The sequence below is a fragment of the Numida meleagris genome, chromosome Z (genome assembly GCF_002078875.1).
Source record: "Numida meleagris isolate 19003 breed g44 Domestic line chromosome Z, NumMel1.0, whole genome shotgun sequence".
Classification (NCBI taxonomy): domain Eukaryota; kingdom Metazoa; phylum Chordata; class Aves; order Galliformes; family Numididae; genus Numida; species Numida meleagris.
Window position 1 is genome coordinate 73,393,638 of NC_034438.1, and position 22,648 is coordinate 73,416,285.

A 22,648-nucleotide genomic window follows, 5' to 3' on the forward strand; every position below is an offset into this window, starting at 1 on the left:
AATTCTTGCAGCTTTGAAAGCTCCTTTTATGTTTCAGCTGACCTTCTTTTCTGCAGAAGTTTAACTTATGTTTAGCATTTGTTGTGTACTGCAGACATCGCTGTACAAGTTCTTTCTCTTCTCCCTTTCCCTCTTTCCCTTCTCCCTGCTCTAAAGAGCTTGGTAAATGTGATGCCATTTTTCAAACTTCAAAGGCTTGAAAGGAAGATATTATTTTGTAAAAAAAAAATGTGTAAATAAATGTTATATATTGAAAGGGCTTTTTTGTTTGATTGTTTACATTGTCTTTGGTGGAGGAGGTTGTGGGCTTTTTGGTTTTGTGTTGGTTCTGCTTTGTGTTTGATTTTGTTGTTTGTTTTTTGTTTTGTTAGATTGTTTAAAAACTTATCACATTTGTTGATACTTTTTTTATAACTAGGGAAAAAAGCAACTCCTTAGGGGCAGAACATTAAAATCCTTTTTTGTTTAGAATGCTATATTGAATAGGTAGGTTTCCAAAGTCTGTTCTACTGCAAGTTAGGCATGGGGGAAATTCTTATCTCAAATCTTTTATCAGAGAACTGCAATATTTCTAACTTGTGCCTCTTAAGACTATTCTCTATTTGCTAAATGCCACCAGAGTCACTATCCCTGAATGTGTTTAAAAACCTTTTGGATGTGGCGCTCAGGGACATGATTTAGCAGTGGGTTGTTAGAGTTAGGGTAGTATGGTTAGGTTGTGGTTGGACTTGATGATCTTGAAGGTCTTTTCCAACCTGAGCAATTCTATGATTCTATATCAGTAAGATTCTTGCACTGTTCTTCCTTTTGCACTGTGACATTTTGTTTTATTTGGAAATGTAGATTATCAATTGGCTAATAGAGATACGGGTATGAAATCTTTTCATCCTCTGTAGAAACTGGCACCAGAGTTCTGCCAGGGCCCATTAAGACTCAATCCATAAGCTAGGGCAAAAAATAAACAGCAAGTATATCAAAGGGCAGCTAAAAACATACTTGTCTTCACACTGATGTGCTTTAGGAAAGGTAACATTCGTAGATAGATACATACACAGCCCAGAAGGCTGTACTTCAGATAGCTCAGCAGAAAATTAAGTTAGAAATGGAAAAAAGGGGGAAAAATGCTGTATAAAATGACAAAAAAAAAGTGATGGTGATTTTTTTTTTCATGTTGTATGTAAGATATGATATAATAATTAAATACCTCCTTCACAGAAGTGAAAGTCACCTGGATACAACAACACTGAAGAAGTGTGTTGAGTGAGAGAATGTAGATTGTTCTTGGAAAATCATTAAGGATATGCCTTAAGCTACGGACAAACTTAAATAATTTCTCAGAACACAATGTATTTCTGTATGGAGGGGATTCTCTTTGATATATTTTTGGAAAGGCGGAGCAACATCTGTCAGCAGTACTTTGTACTATTTTGGAGCCAATTATCCTCCTAGGAGACAAGACTGTAACTTAAAATGAAGAACATTTTTATTTGGAGATTTGATCTTTCTCTTGAAATAGCAACTTTCCCAATTCTATTTCTCTACATTATATTGAATGCTGAAAGTAGAAGATTATTTATTTATTTGTTTGTTTTATGTGTTTGAAGGGATTCTGCTGTTCATTTATCTGCTAATATTTTTATAACTGGCTCAGGGGCAGTGCCTGTAGTATCTACCTCGTGGTAAAAAAAATGGAGAAATATTGTGTTCCTAGTGTGAGTTAACATGCTGGCTAGACTGTTCATGGGAACCTCTTGCAGCTGCTCAGTAAATTCGACCTTCTTGTCAATTTGTTGCGGGTGCGAGCAATGAAATTGATGAGATCATCAATTTGACTTAACAGCTGCAGAGTTCAGAGAGTTTCCGGTCCATGGGAAGTTTAAAAAATGCCTGGTTTGGATCCAAATCAGACCAAAGTTATACAACAGAAAAAGAAAATCCCCATCGTTTTAAAATCCTTCTTTATTGTCTTTTTGTTGTCCTCTGGGATCCAAGAGGAAATTCCCATGCTCTGCATTTTAATAATTGCACGTAAAGGCTGCCTGATGAAAATTGATATAATTAATGTGTTGCCTTTTTCGGTTTTGATAGCAACTATGGCACATAATTTGCATCGAGTCTGTGAGGTAATATTTCACTTTGAATTTTTAACTCTTTTTTCTTGCTTTCTTTAGTTTGCTTTCACTGCTTGGCTCTTTTAAGTTCAAAGAATAAAAGGTAAACTTTAAATCTTTCTAAAGACTAACCTTTGATATTACCATGTCATGTATGAATTGTTGCTCACCTGATGCATATTATTAACCCACTTAAGCAACAGATAATTCTTAACTGTATTTTACATTTCTCATATTTATGTCTTCTATCTTCTTATACATTTTGCTCAGAATTTGTTAACTCTTCTACATACTCTTAAAAGAAAACGTAACATTTTGACGGTCACAGATTGATTTGCAGGCGACTGTAAGAACCTTGTTATAAGGTGACATCTAAGCCAATAACTGGATTGTACAATTGACTTCAGCTTACTTTATATTGCAGTCCTTTTGGCTGGAACTGGCATAAAACTTGTCTTCGGCTCTTTAATGGCAACGTGTCCATGAACACAATATGACCTTTTATCTTTTTATCTCTAACTGTCAAATAGCAGGAAAAAATATAAAAGAGATATAATTAATCTGATGGCTATGCTGAAAATACAAGGAGCAATCCAAGTCGATTTAAAATATTTTTCTTCAGTAGTGGCACAATATGAAACTAATGATTGATTTGATCTGTTTCTGAAATCACTGCCTCTGCAGCCAACAAAAGCAGTTTGAAACAGTCGTGAAATCAAGCTAATAATCAAAGAAAAAAACCAAACCAGAAAATAGGAACGTAACCTTCTCTTGTTAGTTTCATTTCTTTCATGACACCTTTATGTTAATCCCTTGTTTATGAACTTCTGATGGTCAACTTTAGAGGCAGAGTACGGCCTCTGAACCCTAAGAGGTTCAGAGAACATATTTGCTAGTGCAGATTTCCACACTTTTATCTGAAGTATGTGACATAAACTCCTGTTAGTGGTGGGCAGAAGCTTCAGTTTGACTGAAAAATCTATTTACCTGCTATGTTTGGAGTTGGAAAAAAAGACTTGATGCAAATCTGCAAAGGATTTTCCCATGCCTGATACCGTGTTAAGTACTGGGTATCTGTATACTGCCTCTTATTTTTTTCTGAGATGGGTGCTCCCATTACCAGGAGAGTAGACTGGCTCTCGGGGGCAGCCAAGGACTTGGAAAAGTACTGTTGTCCTTTAAGCTCTAAAGGAATTTTCCTGTAGTAATTCTAATAGTGGATTTGCGCATAAAGTCAGCTGTTGAAGAGAGATGAAAAACATCTTGAGTATGTGTACACTAAATGTTTTTTCCACTTAGCTTGCATGAAGTATGTTTAAAGTTAGCAGGAAAAGAAAGAACTGAATTCTGGAATCCAGATGATGGCTACCTATCTTCTACTGATGAGTTCCAAAATACACATAGAAACAGTAATTTTCCTCAGTTATATACACTTCTTGCTTTCGTGCTAGGATCTTCAAAGATTTTGCTGTTTCTTTTCAAGCATTGTGCAATTAGGAGATCTTTCAAAATCTATGAAAAAGCTGTTTGGGTTTTGTTTTTGTGTTTGTTTGTTTTTGCTTAGAAAATGAGGGAACATTCCAGTTCTATTAAAGAGTCTTATTAGCAGCTTTTATGCTCATCTTATGTTAAGATAAACTATTAGGTAAAACTTCCTTCTTACAAAAGCAGGTCCATTCTTACAAAAGAAGGAATTTGTCTCTGTAAGAATGGTCTTCAAGGAAATAGCAAATAAAATATAGCTGGACAAAACTAATTCTGACTTCTTAAGATGTGACAGGATGCAAGGCAATGCATGTATGTTTGCATGAATTGGTATATGAATTACAAGAAAAAACAGGAGAAATCAATTTCATTAATTTTCTTCTCAAATTCTTTTGTTGCAACTATGGTGGGGGGAGGGGAAGAATGAGGAAGACAAATTCAGTTTGCTATGGTAAAATGTTTGCAATGGCAGTACAAAAATAGATCTACTTTGTTCCTTTCTGTTCTTCAAATCACTATTTTGGTTTAAATGTCAAAAAAATGCCAACAGGTTTAGCATGTGCTGAATGGACTGCATCATCTGTTTCTGTAAGAAGTGACTCAGTATGAATAAACTGTTAACTAGGCGGTGGGACTCTCCGTGAGCTCTTCCTCTCAACTACTGTCCTTATAGGAACTATGACCCCTGAACGAATTAGTTGCATGATTGACTGACTGATGATGATTAACATCTACACACAATGAACTCTTCAGCTGCAACTGCCCATCAGCCATTGAAGGAGACTGCTGTGTTTTGAATCTCCAATAGAGGTAGACTGTTCTTTCCATGGCAGTGAGCTTTCATAAAGTATGATAAGGTGGTAAGTTGAAGTCAGACAGAGAAGTGTGAGATATATAGTTTGCTCTTAAACTTAATTATCTCCAATAACTTGGAACAATACTGTTTCTTGATGTAGTTTTAAGAAAAAGCCATTCTGCCCTTCATGTAGCTGAGCATTTCAGGGTGAGCTCACATGTGCAAGAAACAGCTTTAAATGTCTGATATTTGCACTGAAAATGTTTAGTCATCAACTGCAAAGGGACCATGCACAACACTGGCACAGGCCGTTCCACCAAACCTCTTGAGCTACTCAGAGCAGTGAGTGGAGACTTCTCCCCTCTCTCCACTGTTTTCTTAGGGTAAATAATATTAGGAGAAGAGAAATAGATAAATATGCATGCTTATAAAAAAATCACCATGTTCAGTCTTTGAACGAAACAAAAGAATGGAAAAAAGCATACTGGGACAGATTTTGGAATTTTATTGTGTTAAAAAGAGTGAATAAGTTCTCTTTCTTATGTAGGTACAGAGCAACTCTGAATATGTCTAAAACTTGTTTTAGTAAAACTTCAGATGCACCACTAAAAAATACTAACAACTAAGCATGTCATTTTAATTAAAAATCTACCACTACCTTCTCAGACATTACAAGAAAATTCTCATCTAAGATGGTAAATTCTTATTCTTCAGAATTAATCTTTCAGAGATTAGACATTAAGAGCCATAATCTGGGAACTCATTTATTCACTGTGAATTTTCCTTTCCAATTAATGAATGGCCTGAATTGTTTAACTTGTACTTCCATTTATGTCTTGTTTGAAAAGTAGAGCATCTCATGACAAGTGTTTTTTATGTCTAAGGGCCCACATTTGAAATGGGGAAGTCAATGACTGAATTCTAATTGTGAAAGGGGAAAAAAAAAAGAAAATGTAGACTTGTACTCTATTTTTTGCATTCCAGCATAGGCATATAGTCAAAAAGCTTCTTGTTAAATGAATCCTTATGGTAAATTTAGGTTCTGATCTATAGAGAGTTTCTGACATACAAAGGGTTCATTGGATGATGCAAGCTGAGCGCAGAAACCTAAATCCAAATCAAGAACAGAAAACATTCACAAATGCTCCTTTCTGAGCACATTTGACTAAAAATAGATCAGTAACTTCTTGAAAAATGTAGCAGAAGGAGTACTGGTGTACTGAGTATAGTGAGAGTTTATTCTGGATTTAAGTATAGTTTTGGAGTGCCCACCTTAGAAATCCCAGATGAACTGCACATCAGAAAAGGAGAATATTTAGCAGGTCCTAAATGATCACGAAAGCTTTGGCATGAAATCATGCAATGCTCTCATAAGCAAACAATATAATAAATACTGGCTCATTAATTAACCATAAAGCACTACTAAACGATTTGTGTTGCACCACTATTAACATATTTTAAGTAAACAGTTCGGAAGAATTGGCCAGGTGTGTTCACAGAAATAACTGCAAATGAAAGACTTTTATATAAGTATTCCTTACCCATGTGGGATGGGGGGAAATGGCTGCAGTTATTTGTGTCCTGGCTGCTAAACAGCACACGTTATTTATTTGTTTGTTTGTTTGTTTGAATGCTGTGTACTTAAAATAGTAGTATGTTAATGGAATTTTCACATTAGTTGCAAATGGCTAAAGCAATATGTGGCTTCATAACCTAGGTTTCTCAAAACCTAGATTTAGATTTACATAGATTTAGGCAGAGGTTACTGAAATGGAGCTTTACTACAACACAAAACAACGAAAGTCTTCTGTTTGTTGGTGGAGCATATATTGACAGCAGCATCTTCCAAAAGTGGGTTTCAGTAGGACCTACATGTCCCAGTAGAAAGGGCTTTGTCACTCTGCAATTTTTTCGTCTTGTCTGTAGGATGGTTAAAATGCGTTAGGTACATAATACTTGCATAAACAAATGCATTAAATACATTAATCTCTTAAAATTTTAAAGAACCTATATTGGTAATATTCCAAAAGAATATTCCTGGGAATACTGGTTACATTCTGATCCCATTGTAGTTACCAAGAATAGCTTTGTAAATAAAAAGCTGTGGGAACTCCAACTTTTTTAGAAATATTCAAGCCCTAAATAATATTACTTAGCTTGAACTTTTCACTTTCTTGTCAGAATTGACCTTAGTCAAGTGAAAGCTAGAGGACATACTGTCATACATCAAGTTTCCTCTAAATTTGTCAAGTGAATGGGAAGAAATTTTGGGTTGAAGATGGTAAGATTATTATTGCATTTCGCTAGATTCATGTTAGAATTTTTTCAATTTAAGGGAAAATGAAAACAATCAGACAAGGAAGGGTTGTTTTTTTGCATGGAACTACATTTTTGGAAAGGCTAAATGGATGAAGATGCCTTAAAATGCTATTTTTATCTTCCCAAACCTTTTTAATTTATGAAATGCTCAACTTTTTACCCATAACATACTCATATTTGGATAGTCTTCCCCATCCCCCCAGTCCTCCATGTGTTTATAGGAATTGTTAGCAGAGAACTGTGTGTTAAGCAGCATTTGGAGCAAGTCTCTGGTTGTTTAATGTGGAGTTTTTTGAGTTTGTGGGTGGTGATGGTTTGAGATTTTGCATTGTGTTGGTTTTTTTTTTTTCCACAACACTTGAATTGCTGGAACTCCACAGGTAAGAAAAGGTTCTTCTACCACAAAGACATTTGTCTCTACTGATTTATTTATTTTTTATCTTCTTGCTTTAGATTTGTAAGATCAAACGATGCAGTATCTGTGCCTTTACAGCAGTGTACCCATGTTTAAACAAGGCTAGAAGTCAACTCTCGGTAGCTAGGATAGTGTCTTTGTCTGCTTATCTATCACTAGTCCATTTGGGTGTTGCTGGAAATGCACCCTTATTTTAACAAATGCCACTGTCACACGCACATAGTTAAAACATTGTACAATCATTTCATAAAAAATGGCTTATACAACATTATTAGTATTATTTATTCAACTTCTTCTTATAAGAGCTTTTAGGCAGTGACAGAATTTTCTGTTTTCTGTAATACGCTGGTTTTGGATGCTTGCCAAGTAGCAAATGGCATACTGCTAATAGAGTGAGTTTTTCAAAAAAGGACTATTGGCAAATCCATCTATACTTAAAACTAAGTAGCTTTTGTATAATAGCAAAATTAGTGCCTTGATTTGCCTTCCTTACAGTTTTTTCTTCCTCTTCCACACCGTGAGTTAATTTAGAGGCTATAGAAGAAAGACTGATACCTTCTGAGAAAAACATTCTACATGCAAGATGAAGAGAGGTGTCTGCCTCTGGAATGATTTTCTTCTTAACTATCTCTTGGAGATGTCCAACTTCATCTGCTGTAGTGATAAATGTCTGGGACAACATATCTCTGAAATGTATGTGTAAGAGTAAGATGCTGGTATTTGGAATATTACTTTTACTTAACTAGATTTTGTCTTGAGCTGCATGGTTCTGGGAATCCAAGCCTTGTCTTATTCTCAGGGGACGTGACTCTATTTAACTTGTCTGAATTGTTATAATTATTCTTAGCAAAACACATGTTACCATTGTTATTTGCAGCTCTGAATTAGGATCTAAAGCTAAAGAAATAAACAGAACAGAATCTGAGGCGGAAACTGAGAACTGAAAGTGAAATCCGTATTTGAATAAAAGATGTAGAAAAATGAAATTTGCAGAAAAGCAAAGAGAAAACAGTACAGAGTATGCGGAAATGGAAACAGTAAGATGAAGTCAAATGCTTCAATGCTTTCTCTTTAGATGGATGGAGCAAGAGAAGTTAGCAGACATATTCTGTGTTAATGTGATGTCTGCTGCAGGAATGTTGATTTTATAATCCCCCCCCAAAAAAGCACAAAATCAAACAATAAACATATCATATCTATGGAAGAATCAGAAAAGAGAAAAAAACTGCATTTCCTACACATGTCCAGCAGGTATCTGTTCTTTATCCAGCAGAACAGAATACCCTTATAAAAACCATGCGTGAAACCCAACAGCAAATATTCACTAGAGAAAACTAATGTCGGTTACTTTTTCTCTTGAAAAAGAGAGCATATTTTCCAATAGAAAAATATTTTTATCTTTAGTTTTCTTTAGATAAGTCCCTAACAGAAGATTGTAAATGGATTTAACAAAATGATTGATTTTAAAGGTTAATTTCTCATTTAAAGATATTAATTGTGGTCTCAATAGAAATATTTGTTCAGTTGCACATCAGTTTTCCATCCAGCAACACAAGTTTCACTTACTACCTTTCTAGAGGCAGTGACAAAATATATATCTCCTAGTCCCAAAGGGACTATCCTCCTCAGAAGCAAAGGAATCCTTCTCAGTAATACTATTTTTTCTGCATTTGTGTTAATAATATTAATCATTGTTTCTCATCTCTTCATACACTGAGGAATAGACCACTTTCGCCTCACATCTAAAGACCTTGTTTATCATTCCCTTGTTATTCCTTCCCCCTTCAGCGATATCAGATAATTGTTTAAAATATTATTTTGCCTGCTAGACCTGAATGCATGTGCTTGATATAGCTTGGGACCAGAAAGCAAAGAACTCTGGTTCCCGAGGGCTGACTGCATCATCTGAGAACCTGACAAAAAAAAAAAAAAAAAGTAGAGTAGTCAAAGAAGTTTGTTCTGCTAATCTAAGCCAGTACATGTGTTCTTTGGTAATGCTTTTTTTCTATTTTAGTGACTTGTTTAAACAGTTTGAATATGCTTAATAGGCCTGTGCCTACAATTTAAGCTGAGTTAGAATGCTTGCATAGCTTTCATGTTTTACGTATATTGGACTATAATGTTATTAATGTTAATTTAAGTTTAAATGTTAAATTGAGTTAAAATGTCAGCAGGTTAAACCAATGCACACTCTGTAGACTGTGATTCCTAGAAAGAAATAATAAGGAGCAACTAAATCATGAAGTTTAGTAAGTACATAGGAAGGAATTAGAATAGTACATAGGAAGGAGCCTAGAAAAGGCTCTTTTCTGGTGAAAAGAAAAAAAAAAGAAAAGGAAAAAGGGAAAAGGGAAAGAGAAAAAGAAAAAAAAGAAAAAAGAAAAAGAAAAAGAGAGGGTCTGAGAGAATGCACCATCCATGTGAAAGCAGATGAAGACAGAGAGTACCTGTCTCAGGGCTCTATTTTGTTGGTGTTGATGCATAGATAAAACTGCACACTACAGAGCAACAATCTTAGTTCTTCTCATCCCTTAGAATTCTCCTCTGAAAGTACATTGAGAGTATTTTTATTTATAGTGATATTTTATGAACCTAAACGCAAACTGACAGTAATGAGCAATTGGTGTCACTGAATCCATTTTAATGTAAATTACCATATTCAGAAAGCTGTAAGGGTAGCTAATGAACCTTACTGATGTTCTTGTTAGAAATGCCTGACTTAGACTCTGATCTCCTCTTTAAGACTTGATAATGATCATTGCTTCATAGTTTAATATGTTTATTTTTTCCTTCGTGGTACTGTAATTAAAATATTAACCCTCTCTCTCTCCCTTTCTCTCTCCTCTTTCTCAAAGCATCTAGCAAACTGGCTTGTATAAGAAAATAACTTTAGTTTTAAGTCATATTTCCTGTACCCAAATCTGTCTTTGTGAATTTAGTTAGATCAAAACAATCTCCTGCCATAACATAGAAAGTTATAACAGTTTCTCCTGTTTCTCCAATATAAGAATAAAAATCACCTGTTCACCATAAATAAAACCTATCTAAGCATTTTTGTTTCAGAGCAAGCTTAGGTAAAATTAGAACTGAATTACTGTGAAAAGCAATTGAAAATCAAGGAAAAAAAAATAATCACATAAAAATCACATGAACATACTATGTGAAGTAACTATGTGCATGTTCCAGTTGTGAAATAACTTACTGATATTTACCTCTCAATTCCGAAGTCAGTGTTTTCCTCTTACAAAGACAATGGCATGATATTTTTGGAATCTGGGTTATCATCCTAATACTCTAATCAGTATTCTGATGAAAAAAACATAAGAAAATAATTTGTTGTCTCTTCTTCTCTTTATTTAAATGGATATAATGCTAAAGATCTCTTTCTTGGTGCTTTTTTTAGATGCAGAAGCAGCAGTATATGAAAGCTGATATTACATGAAGAAATGCATGAACATATGTAAGGGCCTAATAAGCCCTGGATTTACCAGGATGCTGCCTGCATGCATTCCCCCTCCGCACTCCTGTTCAAGAATAGTTTGGCAAAGAACTGAAAACTATGATGTACCTTAACATCCCTTTAAGCTATGTTTTTGCAATTGCAATCTGAACATTTTTCCAATTATAAATCAATGCATTTTTAATACACAAGGAAAATCTGTTGATAAACACTGAAAAACGCTGTTCTAAACATACACAGACTTAAGGTTCAGATTAAAGCTTGGAAGAGGTAGGGAGAAATAGCTTGTGTGAAAGTTTTTAATTGCTTTCATACTCAGAGTGCATTGCAGTTCTTGATTATTTATCACACTTGTCTCTGAGTACCTGTGCTTCCTCAGATCTGTGCTCAGCTACCACAATTCTCAGATATTATGGCACAGTGAGAGTGTGATGGTAATTCTCATTCTCTCCTTTCCCCTTCCCCTCCCTCAGGAGTGTTTATCTCCTTTCATTTTGAGCAATGTGGGCCAGAAGGATTAGCTATGCTATGCGAGATTCCATACCAGTCCTAGTTGAAGCAGTCTCCTCTGCCATGTCGGCTGCAGGAAAAGATATGCATACCTGTGCAAGTTTTGCATTGCTCCCTGTCCACAACTCAGCAGAAAGCTCTTAATTTGCAAAGCAACCAAATTAACATGTCATTTCTTTGGAAAGCTAGTGTGGACTGAGGCATTATTTAAAATAGCAAGCCATTCTTTTTCATCCTCTGTCCTTCCATCCATGTAAACCTGTCCCCCAGGGCAGGGCTTTAATGGAGAATAAATAGGTCACATAGGTCTATGGTTCAGATATCTAAAGCTTCCTCCACAAGGATCAGGGAGAGTTTTGTACAGCATCTATGTCTTGAGACATCTGTGGGTATAATAAACTAAACTATTTTCTGCAGCAGAGAAAGAGAATACAGAAGCACAGTCAGCTCTGCAATAAGTCAGTATCATGTGTTCTGTATTTCCTTTCCCAGACACCTTTTATTCTTGCAGGTAGATGTTGTTAATGTTGTTTCTTGTTTGTATTCAAAGCAAAACTATAGCAGCTAAATTGAATCTGCCAGAAAATACTACTTCTCTCTTTTCCCTCCCCATTCAAACACTGGAGCTTGTCTTTGATTTCTGTTCATTTAGATGAGTGTTTTATAACTCAGGTTAATTGAGGACATGGACTGTGGTTGACTCAAGAATTGCTTTAATAAGATAATGTTTATTAAATTGATTTAAGAACTGTTTGTCCCCATAATCAACTACGAGAATGCTTTTTGTGGCATTAGAAATGGATTAAGATGCATTCAGCCAAATTAAACATTTTGTATAACAAGTGCTGTTTGTGGAAAGTAGCACTGTTGTTCTTTGCATCTGACCCTTTTTGCTTGCACTGGTGCACATGAGAAGGCAGCAAGTGCAGAATCTCACTTACTCACCAGAGCTCATTGTCCTGTGCTGGCCTTTCCTCCTGACATCTGCTCAGAGTCTAACAACACAGCAGGGCATCAGCAGTGGAAATTGGGCTGTCCACAGTGCACGTGGGTGGCTGGCATGCCTACATGCCGGAGCCATTTGGAAGACCTCCATGAGGATACACTGTCCTGCCTTGGTTCTCCAGCACTGTTTGGAACCTGAATATCACTGAAAGAACAGCAGTTTTTCATTGCTGCTAAATCCCTGTGCAGAACTGGTGTGAAAAAGAACAGAAGTTCTTCTTAAAAGAAGGAAGTAACAACCAGGTGCAATGAATAGCTCTTGCTTAGGACCACTTGAGGCAGTTCTGCTTTCTTCATCTCCTGTTGCTATTCTGGTTCTCCTTGTGCACACCTGTTTTTTTGCAGGGGCTTTCCCTAGTTTTATGTTTTCACAGCCTTACAGAAAGCCACAAGTTCTGTCCCAGGAAAAGGGCAAAGGATTATTTCAAATTGAAAAAAAAAAAAGCAGCCGTAATTGCTCACTCTCTCACACACTCAAATAATAACAATAATAATAACAATAATAATAGTAATAAGAATAAGAATAATAACAATACTGATGTGATGTGATTTAACTCAGAAGGCAGTTCAGCACCACACATCTCAATCCCCCACATCCCAGTGGGATGGGGTTGAGAATCAGGAAAAAATAAAAAGCAGAATCCATATGTAGAAATAAAAAATATTTACCAAGACAGAAAGGACAAATAATAGTAATTATAACTATATATATATACTTACGAAACTTACAAAACAAGTGATGCAGAACACAATTGCTCACTGCCAACCAATCAGAGCTCAGCCAGTCCCCGAGCAGAAGCTGCCCCTCCAGCCAACTCCCCTCTGTTTTATAGTTTTTTTCACATATGATATGGAATACCCTTTGGCCAGTTTGGGTCAGCTGTCCTGGTTCTCTCCCCACCAACTTCCTTGTGCCCCTCAGCCGTCCTCACTGGAAGGACAGTATGAGAAGCTGAGAAACCAAAATGTTCTTTGTGCTTTACAGCACTGCTTAGAAACAACTAAAACATGAAGAAAATCAACTCTGTCCTAGCTGAAACCAGGACACCATAAATTTAAAGACAACACACAAAATAATTTTTTTAAAGTTACTCCATGTCAAGAAGAGGGATGGATTTTTTTTTATTTTTTTTTTTTTTGAAGTTTCAGGAACTGTTAATGGTAAAATTTGGTTTGGAAACAGAGTTCTGCAACAGTGGAGGAAAACTCTGAACACAAACAACCCTCCCATCGTAACTGTCAAAATCATCGTGTCTTTTTTTTCCCCCGGAAGCTTTCAGTGGAGTTAGTGCTTTCTGTCACAGAAAGAAATTTTCCTTTCTTTCTTCTCCTGTGAAACTTTTCTAAGCCAAAACTATTTTCCAAGCACCCAGGCAGTGCATGCTTCTGCTAGTTATCTGTAGACATATTGCTGCAGCCACTTTTAGACCAGAGAAGGACACTTTTCCACTTTGTCATTTTGGTTTGGCACTGGCCTCAGTTACAAAAATCAAAGTTTACTATTGTATTTGTGTTGTATTTGCAGCTTCCAGCTTCATTGACCAGTATTAGATCTGACCAGAAATTCTTGAAGTTTTTAATCAATAAGACAGAAACAGTTTTGGGAGACATAATGGAACAATTGTGTGTAATACACATACTGCAAAAATATGAAGAAATAAAAATATGAAGAAATACAAGTATCCAGGACTGAAAGGTTTCTAAGACAGCAGAAAACAAACAAACAAACAAACAAAAAAACAGAATCTGAAATGGTAATCAAGGACTTTTATATGACTAAGAGCTAATGTGAGTTTCTCAGTCAAGTAAAGAATTAGAAGAATTTTACTTTCTACATTTTGAATATTTGATTGATTAAAAAAGAGAGCTTTTAACCTGTTGTCTACATATAAATCTAGACAGAGAGCCATGAGATTTTGTCATTAAGAAATGGTAAAAAACTGTTTGATTGATGGCTAATTGAAGGTTGGCAGGCATCTTTTAAAAACAAGTACATCATGCATCCATTACTCTTCGTAACGTTTAGGAAGTTGGAGAACACTAGTATTTCCAGTCAGATTTCTCAAAATGCATGTGTAGTATTAGTGGCACACACCAAACTGCAGGCTAATTCCTGTGTTTTTGACAAGGTGAGGCCACAGAGCATCTGTGGAGCCTGAGAGCTTCCTCCCTGTCTGTCCCAGTCAGGATCTGTATAGACAATCTCCCCATACTGCCATGTGTATGCCCAAATTGCCCCAAAAACAGATTTCTTGAGAGAAACTCTGGCATAAAAATCATCAGGGCATCACTACTTGGCAAATGCCAATTGCTTTTTGAATGTCATATATTTCAACAAATAAATTTATCAACACCAAAACTTTGGAGCCAATGCAGGCATTTCAAAAATACTGCAATATTATAAACATAGCTAGGAAGACAGAGAGTGTTTTTTAAGTATCTGCCATATTTTTTTCCACACTTATGGATCTTTTCTTCCCAGTATGACACTCTCTTTGCCACCTGCTGTCCTGTTTTAAAATTCTTCTATTTCTCCTTTGCTACTTTTCACATCTAGCATTCTTCTGTACCCTTCTACTGAACCCCAAACAACTCAGGAAAATTGGCAATGCACAGTGGATTGACATACCTGTCCAAAACGTAAAACTCCTTCCCTTGACTTTAAGAGGTGAAACACTTAAAGTTTTAGAGAGCCGCAGCTAACTGACCCTTGAATGTAGAGTTATACTATTATTGCTATCCTTCCTCCTTGTTTTATTGTATAGTTTTCTTTAGTGTTTCAGCGCAGATGTGATAGCCCAGACCATGAGCTGGCAAGTGAGCTTCCTTCACTCAGAATTTATTCTACCTAGATACCTATTAAACAACTAGTTTTCTTAGAGCTCTCATATCTATAAGCTTTAGCTCTGCTGGAAAAGTCATGAGCTTATGATGTCCAAATAGGCTTTAAAATACCTCTAATATAACGTGCTCATTCCCTCCGATTCTCACTGTGTTATCTTACGTTGGATTAAATCTTTGTAGTCTGTTCTCTATTTCCCATGATGCTTAAACTTAATCAAAATAGAGATTGTTAACTCCAAACATTTTTACATCTGCATTCCTGTGGAACACATATGAAGCATGCTCATTAGTTACAGGAACTAATTTAAATGATAATGTTTTCAAATGGCCGACATCAAATAAACTTAGGGAGTAAACATCACTGCAACATGGCCAACAAGCTATGAAGTGCAGCTGAGTGTGAAGATGATTATCAAGAGAGAAGGTCTGTGAGTATTGGGCAATCTATGTTGGGATGATAATGTAATTTTCTCATGTGGTATGCCAGATTACTTCTCCCTTAGCTCTGCTCTCGTTGATCTCTTTCAGTAATATTATCTATTTGGTGCACTCAATTCCTGAGCTATTTCTGGCTAGTGCAAAGATTGTCAAACTGCCTATGTGTACATATGAACATGCACACATAATGTTCTCAGTTGCATTTAGATGTTCACAAAATCCAGAGTAGTCATTAATTTGTTTCGTCAAGCCAAGGCCACTAAACTGCTTCTAAACCAGGGCATGTGAAGGGTAATTAATCTTTTCTCTCTTGGTAGCAAGGATATAAATATTGCTACACTGCTTAATCAAAGGAACCTTTATTGTACTTGTCATCTTTTTTAAGTTTAATTTATTTGTAGAGTGTACTTAATGACTGGACAATTAAGGGGATCTATTTATTTACAGTACATGATCTCTGCGTCATGTTTTGTAGCCAAGCGTAAAAACATCACAAGATAGTACAAAAAGCTTTTATTACATTTTTTTTCTTGAAATGTGTTTCTGTGGGGTCTTATATTTTAATGTTAACCTAACTCACAATTTAAGCATTTGTACTTGACAACAAGCATTTTTCTTCTTATCAGAGAAACAGTTGTCTGTAAATACGTGGATTTATTCACCTCCTTTCATCTGATGAGCTCTTTAAGGTTTCAGTGTCCAATTATTTAGAATTAGAGATAATTCTTACTAAATTAATATTACAGACTTGTAAGAAGGGGTTTTTGTATTCTAAATAGTTCATGACAGAGTTGGAGAATGGTGGGGATTTGCAGAACAATCATGTCTTTTTGCAGTAACTTGGCCTGAGGAATGTAGAAATAAAGGCAGTGGGTCCATGGTGAGATTACCGCTCAGATGTTTTTTTCCCATATACATTCTGAGATCACAACCTTTAGCAAGAGTGCAATTATAATGAGTAATGTACTCAAGGCCATTTCTAAAGTGCTTACACTCTAATCCTGATGGGGTAGCCACATGACAGGAAACAATTTTTAACCCAAGTTAGAATTAAGTTGGAGATGTGGTGCCAGGTACAGGAAATAGTGAGTTTGGTACCCTACAGCTTGCTGACATGTGTCAGAAAGCAACTGTAACCATGCAGCAGCAGTAGATGCTGAGTCAAGTTAGGCCAGGGCCAGAAAGCAAAACGTGCCTTTGTTTGCTTTCCATTTATCCCCTGGGAGGGAGCTTCCTCACAAATGCACTTGGTTGCTTGCACCATCTAGCACACAGGATTAGTTACTTTTCACAGAAAAGCACATCCCTCTTCCCTGGATGCAAACATAAAATTGCGCAAAAAAGCCACATGGATCTTGTACACACAGACAGTATGAGATTCAGTTTGTGGTCACATTTGAAAAGGCATTGCTTACAGTACTTGCCATTCTGTATTTGTTTCACAGGGAGACAGCCTGATATTGTGGGGTTTTGGCACCAAAACAATACAAAAGACAATTTTAATAATGTCGTGATATGTTTCCCAAACTCTGTAATTGCATTGAGTGCACACAACGGCATGGACTGATAGAAGATATACTAGGTACATAAACTGTAAGCATCTAACTCTATATTTTAGAATCTTTTTCCACACAGACCAAGATAAAGCTTATCTTTTTGTTCCTTTTACTTCTGCCTGGATAAAATGATTGAATTCTGTTGTTCTTTAAGAGTAGATTCAAAGAACAGATGAGTCAAAATATAGTCTGATTAACATAGGTTAGAATTCTGAAAGCATAAATAGCTCTTACTAGCAGTGATACAATCTTAAAAATATTACTGACTTTAATGAATTAAGTGAAGCACCAGCACACCAGTCATATAAAGGTATATTTGACCGGGGCACCATGGATCAGGCTGAGAAACCCTGCCAATTATAATTCTGGAGGCCTGAGCAGTTAGTATAGACAATGCAAGACATCACATCTAACACAAAAGTTTGCAGTGAACAAAAGCAAACATGGAGGAGGGCACTGCTATTTATTACATCCTTTGTTCCTTTTGGTGTATAGCCTTGCTGCCTCCGCGGGCCATCTGAAAATATTTTTGCAAACGCTGAATTTTACCTGATCTGGAATACCAATATGTAAACGTATACGTACTACAGTGTTTATGTTTAGCTTGTTGCTCCGTAGCTTTTACTCTATGGGGACCAGTGGTTACTTTTCCAAATCTCTAGGGATTTCATTCTCTAATTTTTAAGGCAGGACCTCTTAATTTTTGATTTTCCATTTACTGAGCTCAGAATTTACTTGTCTTAGATGGCCATTGGAAGCATTTTTAATTCTGAACCTTCGTTTCATGACGGGATGCGTCAAAACCACACCATTCTGGATCTAGCGTAAAGTGGAACTATGTATGTTTTAAAAATGTATATTTTTTTCCATTAAGTATTACATTGTTGTTGTTTTGTTCTTTTGGTGGTGTCTGAAAACTAGTATCTGACTGTGCAGGTCATATTTTCTGTGTTAACTCTTCTGGGGGTGACAGGGCAATAATGCTTGCTCTGTATTGCTCAGTGATAGATGGTTTCAGTTCATTAGGCAGGATCCCTTTATTCCAAGCACTGCAAACCAAAGAAAGCCAGTCCTCAATTGCTATGGAGATGTTTGTTCATCTTGTTCCTCATTCATTGTGACTGTGAAAAATAAGACTGCTTGAGAGCACACAGCAGTGTAATTGACTCTATGGAGCAGCTGTCATAGGGGTTTTGCTATAAGAAATCATATTAGCCTTTGTTTTAAACTTGTTCAAGGTAATAAGTCATTGTCGACATTCACAATTTGTGCAATAAAATGTCTTTTAAAAACAACACAATATGGAACTTGGCGAATAATTAATACCAAATGTTTGTCTTGCAAATTATGTCCATCTTTAGAAGTAACTTACAAAGGGTAGGAAGGAATGTTAATTTCTTACTTTTTATTCCTCTTTAATTTTTATAGGCTACGCAAAAATTGGCAAGAAGCAGCAAGAAGGCCTTTTTTTTTTTTTTTTTTCCTAAGCAGATTTAAGCATGAATGACTAGAAACAATTTTGTTACTACTATTTTAATGTGGAAATAGATATGGTGTTTTTCTCTGGCAACCATTACCTGTGCTGACCAAAAAGAAGGCCACTCGCTGGAAACACTAATCCTTACAGGGACTATATGCATGACATTTTAGTCATATTATTCTAAATTACCGTCACACAGTAATTTTTATACACCTTTAGGCATGTGTATTCTGAGGTGTGGAGGTAAGGATTTCAGTGAAACATGCTCTTCAGAAACTTACAAGGCTCTCCATGACAATCTAGGGTCTTGGCGTAACCCATATTTTCCTTACAATTCATTCAGCTGAGAAAGTCGTTTCCGCAAACAGTATTAAACCAGAAGAAGCCAGCTGGCATTAGCCTCCTCAAAACGTCAGTTCCCTTTGGTATAGACTACAGAGTATGTCTTCAGTGAGAGAAACTGACATCTTAAATGTTTGTCTCAGCAGTCCAAGATGTTTAAAGTCTCTTGTCTACATCTCAGAGTGGCCTGTGTAAGTGATAAAAAACAAGCAGCTGGAGACAGTGGAAAGATGCAGCTTCTATTTTCCGAAAATACACAGAGGACAATGAAAAATGATCTTCAGTAGACACTGTAAGGGTTACAGAAGGCGTGGAATATTTTCTGGATTAAACTGCGAATAAATATTGCTTAAAATATGTCAGGGATGGAAGCCCTGCCTGAACTAAAACCAAGCAGTTTTTGTGTCTCCAAATATGTGCTTCTCATAACAACTCAGCTTTTGCTTTTATTTCCAACTCGCCAGCTGTATCTCATAACCAAGCCAAGCCACAGGGGCTGGCTTCATGTTTGTACTGAATCCAGCTACAGCGTAGGAAAAAGTCATAGGGTTCAGTGAATCTAATTATATCCTTATACTTGCTTGTTGTCATGGTCAAACATAAGGTTAAGTAGGACTAAATTGTAATGTGGCTGTCTAAAACTGAGAAGATTTATTCTGTTTAGAGCTGGTCATTGTCAACGAAACCAATTTAACTTGCTGTTTTATGTAGTCCAACATGGTAACATCTTACATTAAGTGTCTGCCTGGATGAAATGGAAACTAATAGCCCATTAGAACTGTGACATCTAAACCCCAAGAGGCGTGTCATTTTTATTTTCTTCATTTGGTTAGGCTCAATTTACATCAAAATTTAGCTGTGAATAATTAACATTTTCTATAAACAGTTTTGATGATCCTCATACTTTGTTTAAATTAGGTAAATAAATAAGTGCACATCCACACACATAATTGTCCCTGTTTCTTAAAGTTTCCACTGTTTCAAGCCTCTGTTGTAATGTCCCTTTGACAGTACAACGGTGTAAACTTTCCTGTAGCCGATTTAAACACTATAACTTTCTTTTGGCTGCACCTTCTAAAAATAATTTTGACACCAGGTTGCTATGTTTAGGATTGTAAAAAGGGTGGAGTGACTCTTTGGAAGTCTAATTCTACCCATTATAACATTGCCTCCCAGTTCATACTATTTCAGAAGTGAAATAACACTTAAGATCAAATAAGATCTGGAAGATCATTCTGTAACCTTCAGATTACTGCTGGGTGACTTCTGCAGAAAAGGAATTATCAATGCATTAAATTTGAATTAGCTTTGAGAAATCATGCAGATGTATGCACAGAATGTTACCGCAGTGCTGTCTCCAAGGCACAGCAGAACTGCCTTTATGCAGTTTTAAAGAATTGCTTGAGCGACCCTTAAATTGCACACCTGATGAAGCTGAGCAAAAACCTTTACTTAAATATAAAATAATAACAATAATAATAAAGCTTGCATACACACATACACAAAGGAAATGTAGCTTTGAGAGTTGTGTTTCAGGGAAATCTGATCACAAACTGGCTGCTGCTGAGTGGGCCATTTGGGCTCAGACGTGTTGTACTGGAGAGCACTACTGCACATGCTGCAGAAGTGTCACTTAGACTAATGATTATGAATTATGCAGAAGGTCACATCCTCTTAGTTACAAGTAATTTCCACAGTTTCCCTTTAGACTGCCTAGCCTAGTTCCATTTTTTCCCTTTTAGTGCTGCTAGCAAATAGCACACAGAATGAATGCCAAGACCTTCGTTTATTGACATTTTATTTTTCTCCCATAACTTCAAGCTGATAAAATGACTGAACAGTCGGAGGGAGGAAAGGGAGCCAACTGCTGTTGGTGGATTAGGAAAAAGCTCCCTTCAGTTCCGTAGGTCATTTAGCAAAGCAGGACAGTAGAAAGCTGTAGCAATTGTGTATCTTGCTGCAGACTTTAGACCCCAAGCACTTACATCAAAAACATCAATTTTTCACCTTCACATTTTGGGAAAAAAGCTACATTCTGACAAATACTAAAAAAAATTGCTTTTTTTGAAGCCATTAACCTGATATCACTGTTATGTGTGACCTTCTCCTGTCTTAGTACCAACCAGAAAACCTAGTTTGTAGTTGAACAGGAGTGCCAGCATGGTTTATGGAGCTGTCATGGAGCAGGATGTGTGACACATATGGCAAATACATTCTCCAAGCATAGCTGGGCATACCGTGCATGTCTTTTACTGTGAATGGGAACACATCATATTTGGAGAGCAGCAACTAAGCTGTGGCAGCCAGAGAGGTCAAGAAGTGCTTGAGTAGAGTGTGCAGGAAGCTGATTCCTGTGCAGGGAATTTGCTTTTCTCCCACTGATCCTGGGGACTTGTGGGAAGGCAGTTTCCACCACCAAGAGGTTCCTTGGTTTCCAGCATGTGGAGTGGAAATCCCTCTCTTGTAGGCAATAAAGGAGGAAAAGGACTATCAACCAGAAGGATAACCTGCTTTTCTTAAAAGAAAAATTGCACTTTGTAGGCTTTGTTTAAAAGTCAGTTATGTAGCATAAAGAATAGGTCATCCCCTCACCATTACAAAAAGCTCCTCAAGCCTCATGGCTGTAATACTTTCCTGTAAACATCTACTGCTCTTGTTTTCCTTTACAGTTCATAAAAAATTGTTCAGGAGATGTAAATGTTTCACACTGTATCATGCAGTCAGTAAAGAAGAAAAAAAGCAGTAAAAATTTCCCAACATTTTCCTCCTTGTTAGTATGTGGCCATGTTTAATATTGATGCCTGGAAACAAAATGATTCATAACACTTTATATAAAAGTTCCTTCCTGCAAGAGTGTTAAAATGTGTCTAAAAAAAGAAGCTATGTTTTATTTATAAAATACTTAAACTGTTTGATGTCAAAACATTTTTTAAAAGTAATTAAAGTTCAGAGAACAAAGCCATTTGAATGGTTTCTAATCTTTATGCACAAATGAAAGTTGTCTCTTCAAATGGCAAATGTTGCGGTATATGCTCAAGATAAATACATTTGGGCTTTCAACCGTCCCAGACATAAAGTTGAAGGCTATTGGTTTGAATAGCCCACATAAGGCTAAGGGTCAGGACAGAACAAGACTGAGGAAGATTTTTAGCATTTAGATTTTTAGTCTACCCCCCAAAAAAGAAATAAAGACTGATTACCTCTTTGGAAACATTATTTTTACCTTTTTTAAGACACAACAGATAGAATGATAAAACAGCTACTGTTGGGTAACAGTCCATCCATGACTAAGCTTCCAGTTTCTCTATAATTAACAGAATACACATTCATTCAACATAAATTACTTTTGTTTTACTTCTTTTATGTGTTTTGTGTTTCAGGGGTTGCATTCCCAAGTGTCCCAAGTGATCTACTCATACCATTTACAACTAGAAGAGATAGATGGCAAAGATGAGAAATGCAAGAGTACGTTAAAATACAAAAGCGCTATTAAAAAGAACCAACCTGCAGAGCAAGCTAACAAATTCATTTTTATCTGTTTTCTGCATTTAAATCTGACACAATCAGCCAGTTTCTTGTAGTTGTCATCTGGAAGTAAACCAGAAATTAGCACAGATTATGAAATACAGATGGAGAAGCACAACTAAATAACTCAGCATTTTATGGTGTTTTCCAAGGTTTTGAGTAGCTATAAGTCTAGCACAGACAGGATATACTGGAGATTACAAAGGTCTATATATGCCAAAGATCACTGTAAGAGATCATTTCCTGTTTATTTTTAGCTGCTATGACTCCAGTGATTTACAATATCTAGAGATGTAGCAAAACACTCCTCTAAATCACATTGTTCATACAGACAGATAGGAAGTCCTCTATCAAGAAAACAC